At 41.1% G+C, this 11853-nt stretch overlaps 1 pseudogene; it reads right to left on the bottom strand.

Moving 5' to 3' along the window:
• Positions 1-3383: 3383 nt before the first annotated feature.
• Positions 3384-4301, bottom strand: LOC115649365 (annotated as a pseudogene).
• Positions 4302-11853: the final 7552 nt, after the last annotated feature.

The raw sequence follows: 11853 nt of genomic DNA, 5'->3' as shown, positions 1-11853 counted from the left end.
AGTAAAATTTCTCCATGTCTTTCTCCCCATATAAGAGGTTGTGAATATAATGGTAGAGTGAGTAGCCTTCAGGAACACACACACACAGTGCCGCACAAAGATCCAGTGCACTTCCACTTGAGTATTTATCATAGTAATACTTACGTAACCCTTCTGCCCCTCTGAGTTGGCAGCAACAAGGGCCGGGTTCAGTATCCAGGGGTTCCGTTTCAATAACACAATGCATAACCAGCTCGAGCCCCCACCCAGTGACCTGGGAAACTTAAATATCACCCCCCCCAGGCGCCTCTAGGAGGCAATACTCCCCCACTCACAAGCACGGAGTCTGAGTGTAGCAAAATCCTTTTAATAAAGGAGGGAAACAATGCGGCATCACATTGGAGAAATACCACAAACAGGATTATAACACAAACCATAAGCAAAAAACCCCCACATCCAAGTACATCTGGCAATGTCCTTTCCCCCTTAGGGTCTTAAGTCCAATCACCCCAAAGTCCAACAACCTGAAAGTCTCTGGTCAGTGCCACCCCAGAGTTCAAAAGTTTATCTGCAGATTTTTACCCCCCGCAGCCTGGGTGGAAATGGGGGGAGGGGAAGCTCACACAGGGTGTTAAGGGGCACCTTATGTGGACCAGGGCCAACTGCTCTGCCTCTCTGTGGAGTTCTGCTGCAGCCTTCACCACAACCAGCTCCACTACACCAGCTGTGCCACTCCTTCAGCCGACCCATGAGCCACTCCGGCCGTCCCTGCAAACCTCTCCACTCCGCTCACTGTTCCATGGGCTCCTCTCACATGCTGCAAACTGCTCTGCTCGCCACTTAGTGATAGGTCTTCAGGCTCGCCCAGTAGTTAACACAGCACTCAGTGATTTCAGCTCCTAGTAGGGGAGCCCTGGTGCTGGTGCACCATTGGCCCAACAAGAATTCAGCTCAGCAGTCTCTAGGTGGACTCCTAATGGAATCAGAATTAGCTCTACTCTTTAACAGTGGAGAGAGGAGGATGTGCCATTGGTGTTCCAGGCCCTCAAAAGGGGGCCCATACCATCAGGTCCACACACCAGTCCCCAACCTCTCTTTATTCACTGGGTGTTGGAACCCATGTCCCTTGTCTAGCAAGTACTACTTAATTTAGGTTGAGTCATTTCTGTCATAAAGCAGTCTCATAGTTCCTCATTCACATAATTAGGGTGACAGCACTTTTTTTCCCTCCTTCCCCAATAACAAAGAAATTGGGGATCCCAGCTGTCAAAATAACCATCCCAGGCTGCCGTGGGCTTATGCTAGGTGGGGTGGGTGTGCCACTGCAAATACCTGAAATTCCTTTCCACACTTCCTGAGATTCTTTCCACACTCCCCATAATTCACCACCAGATGTCAGGGTAGAGCTCATCCTGACTCTGCTTACATGTGTATAGCGTAATGCTTAAAAAAAAAAAAGTCCTTAATCTCAGTCACTATTTTGAATTAATTTTCTTGTGTAATTCAGAGAGGTGCAGAAGTAATGCAAATAGCCTTGACTTAAATTATCAATAATTATCAAAAAATAATCAGCAGCAAATCATCATTATACTGAAAGAACATTTCCAGAAATAGACTATTTATGGAGGTCTTACTGGTAATGCAACCAACGCAGCAGGGAACATGACATAGCATTGTCACCAACTCATTGCTATTTTAGCTACAAATAGTAAAAACTTGAAAGATATTAGTGAAAATCACAAGTCTAACAATAGATTATTTAACTCTTTGCTTTTCATACTAATCTGAACACAATTCATGGAGCTAAATTTAGTAATTTTTTCCTCATATACAAGAATAATATGTAATCTAGTAGCTCAGAAGAACTCTGATCTCCGCTCCCAAAGTTTATGCAAACCATTCTTGGTAAAATTATTTTTGTTATAATTGACAGCTCACTGTTCTGGCCCAGAATTAAAATAATTCAGAGTCTATTTTCTCTATAAAATGTCATCTGGAATTGGAGCTTCATATGTTCTGGTATGCTGCACTCGATCATTTATAGGTGAACTACTACAGTGTAATTATGTTCACTGTTTTCTCTAAATCTACCACAGTAAACATATTCTGAACAATTATGTTACCTAAAGAAACAAATAGATTGATTTCTATTTTTACTATAATCTAGAAAGTCTTTTGAAATTCAGAAGCCACATAAATTATAAGGAAATTTCATATTGATTGGGATGATTTTAGTTATGTTCCTTTTTTCAAAATAATGAAAATATTATTGCGAGCTAATGTTGATTCTAATAAATACCACAGAAATAATCTTGCACGAATGCAAATGAAACATAGGAAATTTGAGGCTATTACATAAGGACAATAGTCAAATATTTATTTTTTATTAATATTATTATTATTAATAATATTAATATTTTGTAGGCACTCTAGATATCCTGTTGGGATGTAATAACAATAAACATATGTTATTTACAGTGAAGACTAGATTGTGCATTTAGGTATATATGTGTGCAAGAAGAATTGCTCAGGCGATACCAGTCCCAGGGTAAAATCCTGTCCCCACTGCAGTCAATGGGAGTTTTGTCATTGATTATATTTAAGTAGCATCTAAATTCTCTACAGCCTACCTTAAAGTCTTTCTGGAGTCACTGTGGAAGGACTTTGGTACACTTTACTAAATATTGCAGTCAAACTTTATTAGCACATTTAACCCTGTAAAGGGGCTATCAGTGACAGCTATTGCCTGAGTGTTTACCCCAGCTGTCCATCAATTTCCCTCTCAATTGCTGTGGTAGTGTAAGTTAGCCATCTGGCTAAATTAGGGCTGCTCAGACTCCATTCCTTTTGAGGTAAAATAAGAGACTTAAACAAAAAGCCCAAACAAATTATGATTCCAACAAGGCTTTTATCACCTTTAACCACTGTTTTACTGAAATAGAATTCTAAGGAGAGGCATGGATAATCAAATCTTACAAGTTATTTTAAGAAAGACAATATGCAATTTACATATTATTCTAATATTCTGAACTCAAGGGACAAATTATCTGTTCCAGTGTGGCAAATCCTTTTTTTCAGTTGCAACCTTGGATAGAACCTTCAGATAAAGAGCTACAGATAAAGTTTTGATCACTAAGTTATCCAGGTAAGCAAATGTATATTGCACCTCTGATTAGATCTTCTTCCTTCCCAATTAATCCATTCAGGTATCCATGTGGAATTTGTCTCCTCTCAGATGCAAGAAAAAATCAACATTCTGTCATCTCTGATTTTTTTAATCTTATCCATATCTATGAATAAACCAACCCAGTAACAGCAGCAAAGCACACACGAATCAACAGCAGCAGCTTCATATTAGTTCCACTATATACCCTAAGGCCCGTACATGGCTATAGTGACAGTTCTCAGTTCAGTAGGGAAAGTAAGATTGAATTTTTCCCACAGCTGTGGTATTTGTCCTCCATGTCCAACTCCTCTGCATTTGTCTTTATGGAGATTAAGCATAACAAGACATCAAGTACCTGAAAGGTAGAAACATCCAATAAAGACAATAAGGAGTTTGATGCCATGTTCATGTTCAATAGCTGCAAGTGGACCATCTTCTCAATGCTGGAAACTGTCACTTTGATGTCCCCATAGCTTTAGCGATGTTATTTTTTATTACACAGGTATAGGTATCATTAGCTGTAATATTGTGCAAAGCAGACACTGACATCATTGTTCTTAGAATACAGCTTGCAGCTTATGCTGGAGACCTCAAATAAGTTGTCTTGTGTTATTTTGCAGGTTCATATCACAAAAGGTTAAGGGAACCACTGCGGAGCCTCATCTTGCAGGGTGTTTGTGCTGATATTGTAATCCACTTGCACCTATAGAGAGCTGAAGACTCCAGTCATATATTCCAGCCCTGCCTCTCAATTCCCTTTGGAAGTGGTGATAGAGCACCCGTAGATGACAGCATCGGAGAGCTGCACACCGCTCTGCATTAAGGAGCATTTCCACCAATCACCTGCTCTGCAAATACCGCTGTCTGGCCCTTGAACATTTCATCTGGGTCCTTTAGGTGGTCCTTGTAACCATTAAACTCATGAACCACTCCAGAAACCCTAACTTTAGTCCACCAAATTTCTGTGTTGCTGAGCTTGATGTCAAGTTCAAAAGCTTGATGCCATTCTCCCTGATGTTCCCAGGAGAGATTATGATGCTGGTAGAATGTCTCCCTGAGACACCAAAGTCAATGATCAGCACAGCACAATCACTGCTACCTGGATTGTTATGATGATGATCATGATCCAGAAAATGACATGACCCAGTGAAGCCATGGCAATGGAACTGGGTCAGACAGGCAAAATGTTGGATGCATAAAAATCCAATATAGTGTTCAGTACAGCCTCCTACTCTTTGAGACACCTATTTGTCAGTACAGCCCCTTCACTAGGGTATTTTGCCATTCAATCGCAGGCTCCCCAAGGCCCTCCTTTCCTTTCTTGCAGAAGTCCTAACTAAATTGTAGCTGGCTAACTTCAACTGCTTTAGTCCAAGGGCAGGAGTCTCAAACTCAATTTACCTTAGGACCAGTGCCAGCCCTCAAATCCTCCCAGTGGGCCAATAATGTCACTGAAGATGGTGTTCAGAAAAGAAAATGTTTATAATTGTATTTTTTTATTTTGAATTTCTTAGAAATAATAAAACTGTCAAACAATTTTATATAATTCTTCACTTACCAGAGAATTTTTAGTATGTACCAGACACCTGCCAATGCTTCACTTCTGTCAGTTTGTTGATGTTTGGCCTCAGTGACTGAGCAGCTGAAACTTTCAGGATTGCAGCAAGGTGTACATCAGATAGTTGTGTTCAGTATTTTGACTTGTTTATATTCATTGTGGAAAAAAGTGGCACTGCTTCCATGGTTGACTCTGCCCAGCAACTAATGATGCTGCCTCCATGGCTGACTCTGCCCAGAGACTAGTGATGGTATCTATGTCCCTCTCCCCAGCCAATGGGAGCTGCGGGGGTCTGTCCTCCGCGGGCCACAGTGGGGAGGTTCTCAGGCTACAGATGGCCCGCAGGCTGGGACTTCGAGACCCCTGTCCTAGGGTTTCTGCCAGGGTCATGACCAGCTTCCACTTGACTGTAGTAAGGACTGGGAGAAGGGGGACTTCTTCCCTCCCCATTTCTGAAGGGTTCTGACTTTAGGGCCCTAAAAGGAAGCAGATGCTTAGTCTAGGATTTCTGCAAGCTCTGTTTCAATGACCTGATCATTTCTTCATCCATTTCTGCTGTATGTGTCTAGGCCTCTTCCCCAGCCCTTTCTCAGTTTTCTTCTCATAGCCTCTCTAGGTTGTTTTTTGCAGTTCCTAACTAGACGTAGTTGTGTCTCTCTCTATCACAAAGACTTCCCCTATCACATGGCTCCTGCAGTCTAAAGCCCTAAAGAAGATAGCTTTGTTGGACATTGAAGACTTCAAGGATATGCATTTCCCTGAGTACACTGTGACATTTCATGGTGTCCTTCAGTACATTAATTAATATTTTAGAAATACAATTGAACAATAAAATGAAGTCTGTTCTCTGTCGCACTAGGTTTTCCAATGTTTCAAGTGGGTACAATTTAAATAATACAATATATATGATAGTTTCCCAGGTGATATATATTTCTGTCTCTATCTCTATCTATATATTTTGTAGAGAATGAGACAGTCCTTTGGAATGTTGTTTATCCTGCTATTAGTTCTGATTGCAGCATATTTGTATGAACTTTGTCTTAATTACAAACCTTTAAACAATGGGCATCCTGGTCATTATTGTTCATATGTGGCATGGCACATAGCCTCCTCTTCTTGAGATAAAGTAGGATCTTGTTAGTTATGAGTGATATATAACCCCTTTACTGGCCAGACACAAACATTAGAGCATGTCCGACATTCCAGCCAGCATGAATACATAAGTCTAGCAAAATAATAAATCTTTATTCTTCTTACCAATACAGAATGATGGGTTCTTAAAATAAAATAAACCAGCTTTTTAACTCTTAGAATAGTGACATATTTCTGCATTCCAAATTGGTAGTCAAACAAATATAGAATCTAACAAGATATAATACAGCTTCAGTTTCCAAAAGGTAAAATATATGGGGAGGGTTCATAAAAGGAAGTCTTCTAGATAGAAACATTGTTCTTTTAGTTAAGTTAATTATGGTAATTTCTATTCCAGCCTGGAAGAAGAAGACCTAATGTTGCTCTCTGGTGAGACTAAGGGACATTTGTTTGAATAGAACATTGGTATTAATTCCTGGGGGGAGGGGAGGAGAAAGGGGGAGGCAGAAAGAGACATAACTAGATGAAGTCAATGGGAACCATAGTGCTCAGAACTTCTGAAAATCAGGCAACTCCCAAATGGAATTAGGAGACGAATGTTAAGGAACTAGATTTGAAAATAGTGCTCAGTGTCTGATTCAGATTATTTTTCTCCTGATATATTAACTTTCATTTTTTCTACATTTAATCTTATTTTGCTATTTTCTGCCCATATTTGTAATTCCTCTAGTTCCTGTTGGTTGATTTCTCTGTCCTTACTATTTGCCTGCCAGAACAGCATCACATAGATGTCTTTCCAAAGAGAAAGTTAGCTCAGTGAGAAGTTATGAGCTTAATGTAGGAATCTGTGGGTGAAATTCTATGGCCTGTGTTACACAGGAGGTCAGACTAGATTATCATAATGGTCTTTTCTGGATGTTAATGGACAGACATAGCCCCTCTTATATAAGTGGGTCAGTGAAGATTTATAGTAGGTGAGGACCTTGCCTTATGAATGACATGTTCTAACATGCTATTTCCTCCCTTTTCCAATCATTATTAAAGATGTTAAATAAAACAAGCTCTAATGTATTCCTTTAGCATCCCCACTAGATACCATCTCACAATTTGGCACATTAAGGATTCATAATAATTAATTGATAGTGAGAATATGTGTCGTCACTTTCCAAGCCAATCTGAATTAATTTTTAATTTAGATTTTGTGAGATACAATGTCAAATGCTTTACTAAAACCCAAATATCTTACATATATTGCATTTTCCACAACCACTAACTTTTTGTAATTCTATAAAAAAATCTAATATCTCAAATGGGATTTTGAGTAATTTGTGGCAGTCTGGTTTATTGAGTTTGCACTTGTTAATTTTATATCCTGCTAAATGTCCAAATATTATGATTAGGTGCAAGATATATGGAATGGATCTGTCAGGATTGTGTATTATTAAAAGTTACGTATCTTGTCAGAGTATATGATATACTTGTAAGTCAAATTCCTTACCAGAATGCAATGAGCCTAGGATGAGCCTTATCATCAGGGCAAGAGTTTCTAGTGAAAGACTAAACAGAGAGAGAGAAAGAATATTCCTCTCACGTTCTTTTGCCAAGTTAAGGAGATGTGAAAATACTGTTACTTGGGGGTAAAAAAGATGCCAGAATGTAAACTTTAAAGAGTTTCATTGTACTATACAAATTTGGGGGTCAAATTTCAGTCTCATTGATGTCTGTTTTATAGCACTATAACTCCCTTGACTTGAGCATGGTTACTTCTGAATTACAAAGTCTGGCCCTTTCTTCAAATATTGATCATCTTCCTATATTAAATAATAACTCTGTATTTAGTGCTTTTTCATTATCAGTAGTAAGTGTACTGTATGCTTCATTGCAACTGCCTTTTGATAGTTTTGATGCATTTTTATTTATAGGTGTTTGGACAGGTAAAAAACGATTATCTTGTTATAGCTATGCATGGAGTAAAAACACCCTAAGGTCAAGATTTAAAAAAAAAATAGAGGCTAAAGTCAGGCCTCTTAATCTTCTTTTAGGTTCCTATGTTTTTATTTTTACATACACTACAAATAGTCCATAGCCACAGATAGAAAACAATTTGGCAAGACCTTAATTGAGGTAATGGAAATGAGCAACATTTTGTGATTCTTAGCAACAAGATCTTTAAGAAAGTGACAAAAAAAGTTTTAGCTTGCTGTTATGTCCATATATCTGAAGGTGGCAGGTAGTGAGTTACAATGTAGAAGTTTCTAAATATATTCTCTCATTTCGCAACAAAAGGAACAGTAGGCCCCCTTTACTAGAGGGGCCTCTGAAATTTATTGTGAGTGTTCCAGTTGGGAAGTATCAGAGGGTAACCGTGTTAGTCTGGATCTGTAAAAGCAGCAAAGAATCCTGTGGCACCTTATAGACTAACAAACGTTTTGGAGCATGAGCTTTCGTGGGTGAATACCCACTTCCTCGGATGCATGTAATGGAAATATCCAGGGGCAGGTATATATATGTGTGCTAGCAAGCAAGCTAGAGATAACGAGGTCAGATCAATCAGGGAGGATGAGGCCCTGTTCTAGCAGCTGAGGTGTGAAAACCAAGAGAGGAGAAACTGGTTCTGTAATTGGCAAGCCATTCACAGTCTTTGTTCAATCCTGAGCTGATGGTGTCAAATTTGCAGATGAACTGAAGCTCAGCAGTTTCTCTTTGAAGTCTGGTCCTGAAGTTTTTTTGCTGCAGGATGGCCACCTTAAGGTCTGCTATAGTGTGGCCAGGGAGGCTGAAGTGTTCTCCTACAGGTTTTTGTATATTGCCATTCCTAATAACTGATTTGTGTCCATTTATCCTTTTCCCTAGAGACTGTCCAGTTTGGCCGATGTACATAGCAGAGGGGCATTGCTGGCATATGATGGCGTATATTACATTGGTGGATGTGCAGGTGAATGAACCAGTGATGGTGTGGCTGATCTGGTTAGGTCCTGTGATGGTGTCGCTGGTGTAGATATGTGGGCAGAGTTGGCATCGAGGTTTGTTGCATGGATTGGTTCCTGAGCTAGAGTTATTATGGTGCGGTGTGCAGTTACTGGTGAGAATATGTTTCAGGTTGGCAGGTTGTCTGTGGGCAAGGATTGGCCTGCCACCCAAGGCCTGTGAAAGTGTGGGATCATTGTCCAGGATGGGTTGTAGATCCTTGATGATGCGTTGGAGGGGTTTTAGCTGGGGGCTGTATGTGATGGCCAGTGGAGTCCTGTTGGTTTCTCTCTTGGGTTTGTCTTGCAGTAGGAGGCTTCTGGGTACACGTCTGGCTCTGTTGATCTGTTTCCTTATTTCCTCATGCGGGTATTGTAGTTTTGAGAATGCTTGGTGGAGATTTTGTAGGTGTTGGTCTCTGTCTGAGGGGTTAGAGCAGATGCGGTTGTACCTCAGTGCTTGGCTGTAGACAATGGATCGTGTGATGTGCCCGGGATGGAAGCTGGAGGCATGAAGGTAGGCATAGCAGTCGGTGGGTTTTCGATATAGGGTGGTGTTAATGTGACCATGACTTATTTGCACCGTGGTGTCAAGAAAGTGGACCTCCCGTGTAGATTGGTCCAGGCTGAGGTTGATGGTGGGGTGGAAGCTGTTGAAATCATGGTGGAATTTTTCCAGAGTCTCCTTCCCATGGGTCCAGATGATGAAGATGTCATCAATGTAGCGTAGATAGAGAAGGGGTGTGAGTGGACGAGAGCTGAGGAAGCGTTGTTCCAGGTCGGCCATGAAGATATTGGCATATTGCGGGGCCATGCGGGTGCCCATAGCAGTGCCACTGATCTGGAGATATATATTGTCATCAAATTTGAAATAGTTGTGTGTAAGTATAAAGGCACAGAGCTCAGCAGCCAGTTGTGCTGTGGCATCATCAGGGATAGTGTTCCTGACAGCTTGTATTCCATCGTGTGTGGGATATTTGTGTAGAGAGCCTCTACATCCATGGTGGCTAGGATGGTGTTTTCTGGGAGGTCACCAATGCATTGTAGTTTCCTCAAGAAATCAGTGGTGTCGCGGAGATAGCTGGGAGTGCTGGTGGCATAGGGTCTGAGTAGAAAGTCCATATATCCAGATAGTCCTTCAGTGAGAGTGCCAATGCCCGAGATGATGGGGCATCCAGGATTTCCGGGTTTGTGGATCTTGGGTAGTAGATAGAATAACCCTGGTCGGGGCTCTAGGGGTATGTTGATTTCTTCTGGTGTTAGTGTAGGGAGTGTCCAGTTGGGAAGATCTTGTGTGCTTCAATCTAGCCTTAGAGACCACAACTCCCATGATGCCTTGAGGAAAGAGTGAGAGACTTCTTCCAGGGAGTGCACAGGGCTGCCCAGGGTGGGGGCAAGTGGGGCAATTTGCCCCAGGCCCCATGCCCCACAGGGGCCTCCATGAGAATATAATATTCTATAGTATTGCAACCTTTTTTTATGGAAGGGGTCCCCCGAAATTGCTTTGCCCCAGGCCCCCTGAATTCTCTGGGTGGCCCTGGGATTGCAGGGAGAAGACACGCTTGGCTCCATTTTGGGAGAGGAGTGTGATGGCTGGTGTGGAATGATGTCCATATCAGGAGCTGCTTTTAGGAAGCCAGAAGCTGCTTCTGAGAGCTTTAATCAAGCAGGGTATTTCAGAGATGGTTAATGGCTTCACTGCAGCCAGGGAAGAGACTATTGCTGTGCCTAGAGCTGACTGAGGTGGGCCTGCAGTGAAGGAACTGTGAGCAACCTCCACTCTTGTTTGGGAAAGTGTTTGCAAGCGAAGAGACACAGCAGAGAGACTGAGTCTGAGAGGCAGAGTGATCTTCCCAGCGAACCAGGATCCAGAGCTGCTGACACATCTCAGTGTGGACACAGATTTTTTTTCATTGCAACATGTAGTTACTCACACCGTATAGGCCTCTGCAAGTGGTGTGCAGTGTAGATGTACCTTCAGTAGCATTTTTCTAGTGATTATTTACTTAACCATAACACCTAAAGGTCCCAGTGGAGATAAGGGCTCAATTTCTATAGTTGCTGTGAATATACATAGTAAGAGACACACCCTACCCAATAATCTAAGTAGACAAGACAAAGGAAGTCTTTATCTATATTTTACAGGGAGAGCACTGAGGTGCAGAGACGTTAAGTGACTTGCAGAATGTCTCACAGTGAGTTTAGGGCAGTGTGTTACTTTCAAAGAGCTTCAGTTAGATTGTTGGAATTGCTGCATTCTGCTCTCATTTCATCTCACACCCATTCTGGTGTCTTATACTCATACAAATGCTCCGTTGGTCTCCTTCTCCCACTTTTGGCTTTGAATCTTCTTCCCCACCACCTTTGCTTGAGACAGTCTCTCCTCCAGTCTACTAATTTCACTTTCAAATCCCTTCTTTAACCCCACTTCTCTAGTGAAATCTTCCTACAATATATAGATGGCTTTGCCTTTTGGCTTATTATTTTGTTCTAAGTACACTTACAGAAGGGCCAGAATGGTCAACCTATTCAGTATAAATAATACCCTGTGAATTTAGCCCACCTTTTGGTTAATGGAATCACTCGATGACAAACCCTGTTCCCGACGTGTTCTCTTTGACTATTTGTCATTTGTGTTGATGGTGCATCATGAAAGTCACATCACATTGTTTCTAGTCTGGGGTGGGCAGGGGGGCAGCTGATCAAAATCCAAAATCCACAGAAGTCAATAGACTTCCCATAGACATCAGTAGGCTTTGGATCAGGCCGTGGGATTAACTGATTTTTTTTAATGGTAAAAATAATGAATAGCAAATAACAATCAAACCTCAGTATGTATTTTCAAATGCATAATTAATCATGCTAAAATTCAGTAAGCTCTCATAACTTGCAAAGTTATCATGAATATTTGGTACTCATCCAAATAATTATGAATAATTAATAATATGACTCTGCAGGTAATAAGGAGTGTAACCCAGCAATTGTATTTGCAGTAATAACTGCAAATGAGGTGTGGGGGGGGGGTTGCCTGTTCACCTGGGTTACTTATGGGATTTGATAAACAATAATTTATCTGTATAGGTACTGTATGA

The sequence above is a fragment of the Gopherus evgoodei genome, chromosome 3 (genome assembly GCF_007399415.2).
Source record: "Gopherus evgoodei ecotype Sinaloan lineage chromosome 3, rGopEvg1_v1.p, whole genome shotgun sequence".
NCBI classification, from domain to species: domain Eukaryota; kingdom Metazoa; phylum Chordata; order Testudines; family Testudinidae; genus Gopherus; species Gopherus evgoodei.
Note: the sequence above shows the minus strand (reverse complement) of the source record. Positions and strands in the feature narration are given on the sequence as shown.